This window comes from Indicator indicator, chromosome Z (assembly GCF_027791375.1).
Source record: "Indicator indicator isolate 239-I01 chromosome Z, UM_Iind_1.1, whole genome shotgun sequence".
Taxonomy (NCBI): Eukaryota; Metazoa; Chordata; class Aves; order Piciformes; family Indicatoridae; genus Indicator; species Indicator indicator.
Window position 1 is genome coordinate 47,187,131 of NC_072053.1, and position 6,000 is coordinate 47,193,130.

Consider the following 6,000-nt stretch of genomic DNA (forward strand, 5'->3'; position numbering starts at 1 on the left):
GTACTGCGGGTGGATTATCGCTATTTACATGAGCAAATCTTTTTGAATACCTTACTAAGTAGGAGCTCCATGGACACAGAGTACGAAGTGTAACTACAACATACACTCGCCTTTGTAATTCTCAGTCAATCAACCTGCGTATTGCTATTCAGAAAGATGTAAGCTAAAAATAGTTATATTTTGAGTGAAATACAAATTTAGACTGACTCTTCTCACACAGACCGATGTGTCATCTTTGATGTCAATATTTAGCAGTTATGAGTCTCAATTAGATGCTTAGTTTCTTCCTGTCAAGGAATGACAGCATTGAGTGTCAGTAGTCACCTGGCAGGAACTTCAATTGAAGAAAAGTTAAACCCCTTTGCAGTAATTTTTATTGTGCCTTTGTGTTCCCCTCAAGGAATGATTTCTCTAGAAGTGCCAAAATTTTTATAAGGTGTTGAATGACCATGAATGAATATTGGAATCCCTATGGATTTTTGCAGAATAAAGGCCCATGGTATCACAGAGAAAAAAAAAAAGAAAAAAAAAGAGTAAAATTACTTGCTGTAAGTACCAGAATGACTTTCAGCTTTCTGATCATGCTAAAGGTAACTTGGTGAAGATGGATGCAGGGTGTGAAAAAGAAATTACTCTGTATCATTAGGATGATTTGGCTGAATTATCAGACAACAAAACATCACATAGTAATTCAGATCCAAGTTCAACCTCAGACTCCCTACATTCTTCGAAAGAGGCTGAGATTCTTTAGATTGACTTTCAACACTGTCCTCAGTGGGGAAAGGAAATGCAATATAAATTTGTTGACCATAGGACTTTCCCTGTTTCTTACTTTTTTTTTTTTTTCTTTTATTCAAAGAAATTATTTTGGGCAGGATTTCTGACTCACAGGAGGTCTACCTCCAAGGAGAGAATAATTATCCCATATGGAATTTTTGCCTCCCACAGCTATGGATTTAGGGAATATTTGCTATTTAGGCAATATTTGCAGGAGGCAAAACTACTACAGTTCTGTTTCTTTCAAATTCATTAACCAGTATCTTATTCTACTGTTCCTTTTCATTGTTGCTACTCTTAACTTTCTAACTCAAGTTGTTAATTTATTTTTACCAAATTAAGATCAATGCAAAAAAAGCTGCAGACAGAGGATAACTCACTTCTGATTTTGAGATGATATCCCAGATAACACTGAGTTCTGCTTTTCCAGGTGCCATGCAACAGCAGATCTCTGTAAACAGATGTGGTGGCTTTTCATTAGAATTGATTTTAAGAATCTTCAAATTTAGTAGCATTAAAGACACCTTGAGGTTAAATGTGACTCAAACTTTATGCTTTTGGACCAGACAACAAACAAAACATCATAGGCTGGTATTGAAAATATTTTCAAGCTGAAGTAGAAAAATACACTCCATGAAGCCCTGTGGGTTCATGAAGTTCTTTCTGGGTTTTATTGTCAGTTAGGGTAGAGCCCTGAATAGTCAGATCTCAGCTGGCCTTGAGCTGAGTGGGAGGTTATACGAAACGACCTCTCAAGGTCCCTTCCAACCGGTGTTCTTTATGGATATCTGCTTCTAGCAAATAATTAGTATTTGAATTTAACTTCGTTCTTCTGGGACCACACAAACCCCCTTGCTTCCACATGCCTTTCCAATCATATTCTCCAAGATTCCATAACTGTTAAGGTCTGTAAGGGTACATGAACATTATGGCTCTAGGTTTGGCATTTCCCAGAGAAACAGATTTAAATTTATACATTCTTATATTATGTCCCTTTATATGTGTTTTTTTACTTAATATAAGCATCATTTTTTTTTCTTTTTTCAGGAGAGGAAGATCTTTATTGTACTAATTCAGATGCTATAAAATATTTGTCCTTGTGGTGCCACGTGGGCAGGGAGAGACTCTATTAGTGCAAATGCATTTTGCATTAACATGTCTAGAGAGGAAAGAAGAGATTTATTTTAAATGTCCATAAACACTTACAGAGAAACATATCTCATTTCTCAATATCAGGTGGAATTTTTACGCTCGGTGACACTCTACCAACAATATTCACAACTAGTAAGCTCTAACCTGTCATTCAACTGTATAATTAACATTCATATAATTTTTTTCTGTAATGTAAGATGCAGAAATAAATACTAACTACTCATACCAGAATGCAACCCTTTCATTCTTATCAATTGTTCACTTGCTTGTGAAATATAATGCTTTAAACAAAGGAGGAAAGGGTAAAAAATAATGAACATATGAAGAGCATGCAGATTTTTACCAGAAGGTACTGGAAGATTTTCTGTGAGACGTGGGATCAAAAACTCAAAACATACTGAGTTAATGTATAAAATAATAAGTTCCTGTTAGTACACATCTGTGTCACCTCTGAAACTCAAGATCAGTTGCTGGCTGGAAATAAACCAGATAAGCTTCATCCTTCTTCAGGTCAGATGAGTGCTCTTCATGTATGATCACTTCAGGTCCTTCACCAAATTCCTAGACAACTTAGAAGAGAAACACCTTTGCTGAATATGAAAGTTATACATCTAACTCAGACTCTCAAAATTGAGATCACACAAAATAAACCAGTCCCAATAAAATAAGAAACTGTCTGTCCTGTGGTTGCAAGACATTCACATCTCTTTACAGTTCTGCCATGGCCAGTGTTGCTATTGAAAAGAATATACTGAAGTTGTTACTAAACTTAACAGAGGTATTTTTCCTTTCATGTTGAATTTCCTGAAATTATATTTAATTCTTTCCTAAGATGAAGGGGAAAGTGACCTTTTCTGTCATTATCTACATAAAACTGAGGCTTAAATTTATGGAGCTGTATATCTGCAACACTTACTGACTTGGTTTATGCTTTAATTATGAGAAGTACACTTCTGAATATTTAAGAGAAAAACTCTAAAATGCAACTTCTTACTGCAGCTTAATTGAACAAGACCATTTCAGTGCACTTGAAAAGGGATCTGAGGGAAGAAGGTGAGTACTTTGAGAATGTTCATATCAATAGCTTTATTATTGCAGCAAAACCAGGCACAACAGAGACAAGGTACTTTTAGGGACAATCTGGTAGCCTTGTTGCAAAGATCACCCAAAACAGGCTTTTAATAGAATCAAGTAATGAAGAGTAGATTTTGCTTAGAGGCTGATAATCATCTAGAAGTTTATCACTGAGAATTTCACTACCACTTTTCTCTGATTTATTTGCCAAACCATACCATGATAAGTTTTAAGACAATGAAATTAGTAATTAGCTATTTTTCCATCTGCATAATAAAGTGAACTCAAGTTGACTAGTCGCAATATTACAAAAAATGTTTTCAGCAGTGATGCTCTGACATTTATGATGAAAATTAAAGCTATGGACACCACCAGGAATTCATTTGTTAATGACATAAGCAACAAATTTCTCAAGAGCAACCGAATAATTAACAATGTATTCATTAAAACATTGAATACAGAGACACGAGTTTTCTTAACACCATTCAGCCTTGCCTTTCATTTCTGATTACCTGCAAACCTTTTATTTTTCGTTCTTCAACATGATATACAAATCTTCATTTTTTTCCCAGGTCTTATTTCTTGTTCTACTCTATGCTAGTAGCAGACCAATGTTTTAATTTTTCTGAAATCTCTCTTCAAACTTGATCACATTAAATAGATTTTCTCTCTTACTGCTAAAAGGACAAGAGTATATTAAGGAAAACAAATGCATACATTAATGAAATTACATACATTAGAGTGAATATTTCATGCCCAAATTAATACCCTTGTCTCAGTCTCACAATTCATCTTGCTTTAAACTTCCTTATTTTTTTTTTTTTACAGGTAGTTCTCTAAATCCTTAGCTCTTTTGGTTTGAGCTGGAAAACAGATCCAGACAGAAAGTGTTTCACCTCAAAGGAGTAAAATAAAAACACTCTCCTGGAACTGGAGGCGAAATATAAATTCTGTTTGCAAAAGTAAATCAAACACAAAAGGTAAAAAGGCACAATCACAATCAGTTCAGGCCTATCTCTCCAGCTAGGCCACAACCAGACCAAGACTTTTCCTCCAACACTAGGCCTCAGTAAGTCCAGAACAGGCCAAACTTCTCCCCCTGCCAAGACAGGCTTTGCCAAGAAGGATGCACTCCCCCACAAACCAAAGAGATGGCAGGTGCTGCATGCCCTTGCAGCAGAAAAGAGGGAGAAAGAGAGAGAGACTGGACAGTGAGGTCAGTTTATATAGGGATTGCAGGATTATGGGGTGGAATAACAAATTACAATTTCCTGTATCCACCCTCTGGGATGGACTATCCAGACCCTTGGACTCTCTATCTTCTTCAGGAATTTTATCTCTATGTAGGACACAATCTCTAACCTACATTAGTGCTGTAGAATATGAACACTATTAAAACATTCAAAATCAGTCACAATAAATTACAACCTGCAATTGTCCATCACTTCAGGAACTAACTTTATTTTCCATAAATTAGGCAAACATTTCAACCACTGTCTTTAAATAAAGATTCCAGATGAGATGTCTTGGGTTTTATTCATTATTTTCTTAGCACTGTTAGCAGCTGTTGATCTTCCTTAGCTTTCCTTCTATAAATGTGTAAATTACAGGTTTGAGGAAGTAAACTAATAACTAGTTTAACCTGGGATTTTATTTTTTTCCCCAATTTTCTATTGTTATTTCTAAATTTAAGAGTTCTACAAAGGAAATCCAGAAAAGTTCTTTGATATTCATAATAACATCTCAGAAAACCACATATTACCAAGCAAAAAAAACCCACACCTTGTATTCTGTATAATAATGTAGTAGCTTGAATCATGTGGTGTTTTGTAATCTGTTGCTTTCCTGAAATTATAGAGCAACCAGAAATTTGAAGTTCTTAACCTGTATGAAGAAAAACTTCCATTAAAAATGCAAAGAAATGGGCTTTAGATACTGCATCTTCAGGAAGTTCCAGTACTACTCACTCACCTTTTTTTTTTTTTTTTTTTTGCTAAGACATTGGCATTTAAAATAAATACTTGGGTCTTAATAGCCAAAGCTACACACAACTCTTTAAGGAGCTTGCTTTTAAAGTGGAAGAAGATAGGGAAAACAAACAAACACCAACAAACATAGAAACAAAAATAAACTAATAAAATAAAACATACAAAAAAACCCACACCAAAAAATAGGGAAAGGCTGAACTGACAGATTCCTCCAAGCCCAGCAGCAATACCACACACTTCTGCAGAAAGACATTGATTTCCACCAGCTTTGCCATCAGGCAGCCAGTCTCTCTCCCCTTCATGACATCGCTACATTCTCATCTATGAGCTCTGCAGGACACGGGTTAGGTCATAAGCAGTCAGATCGGATTCCTGTCCTCTCCCCAAGACATAGGCAGCTATGATAAGTTGAAAGCACTTCCCTGCTACTCATGAAGGCTCTAATATTGCTGCAACAGCAATTCCCTCCTTTAGTTTATTCAAAAACTCTATTCACCATGTGCATCAAGGAACCACACCCTGTCTGGCCCACTGCAAAGTGTAGATTAATTATGTTAGTCATCTACTCTAGGCAGCACATGTACAAAGCATGTACCCTTTCTGTTCCTGCAGTCAATTCTTTTCAATTTACACTTTCCCTTGTCATTTACTGCTGTTTCCTTCTTATAACTACTGTGGGTATTTGTAGACTTGCTATATTTTTTTTTAACTATACAAATACTTCTAATACTCATGCATCATTTCTTCTCAAACCAGTTTCATACCACACTACTTTTCTAATCTTTCTGTAGTATGACATCTCGATATTTGTACACTTTCTGCATTTTCATTTTAGTTTCTCAGTTTGCTTTTATTTCCATTTTAGTGACCTGTAAACCATTTTTTTTCCTACAAGATTTGTGTTTAACAGTTTCTGACAAATTCTGCTCTTTGCTGAAACCAACCAGGTTTACACATTCAATACTAAATGGCACCTACTAAATATGATTCACCTCATAAAACAGAGTAT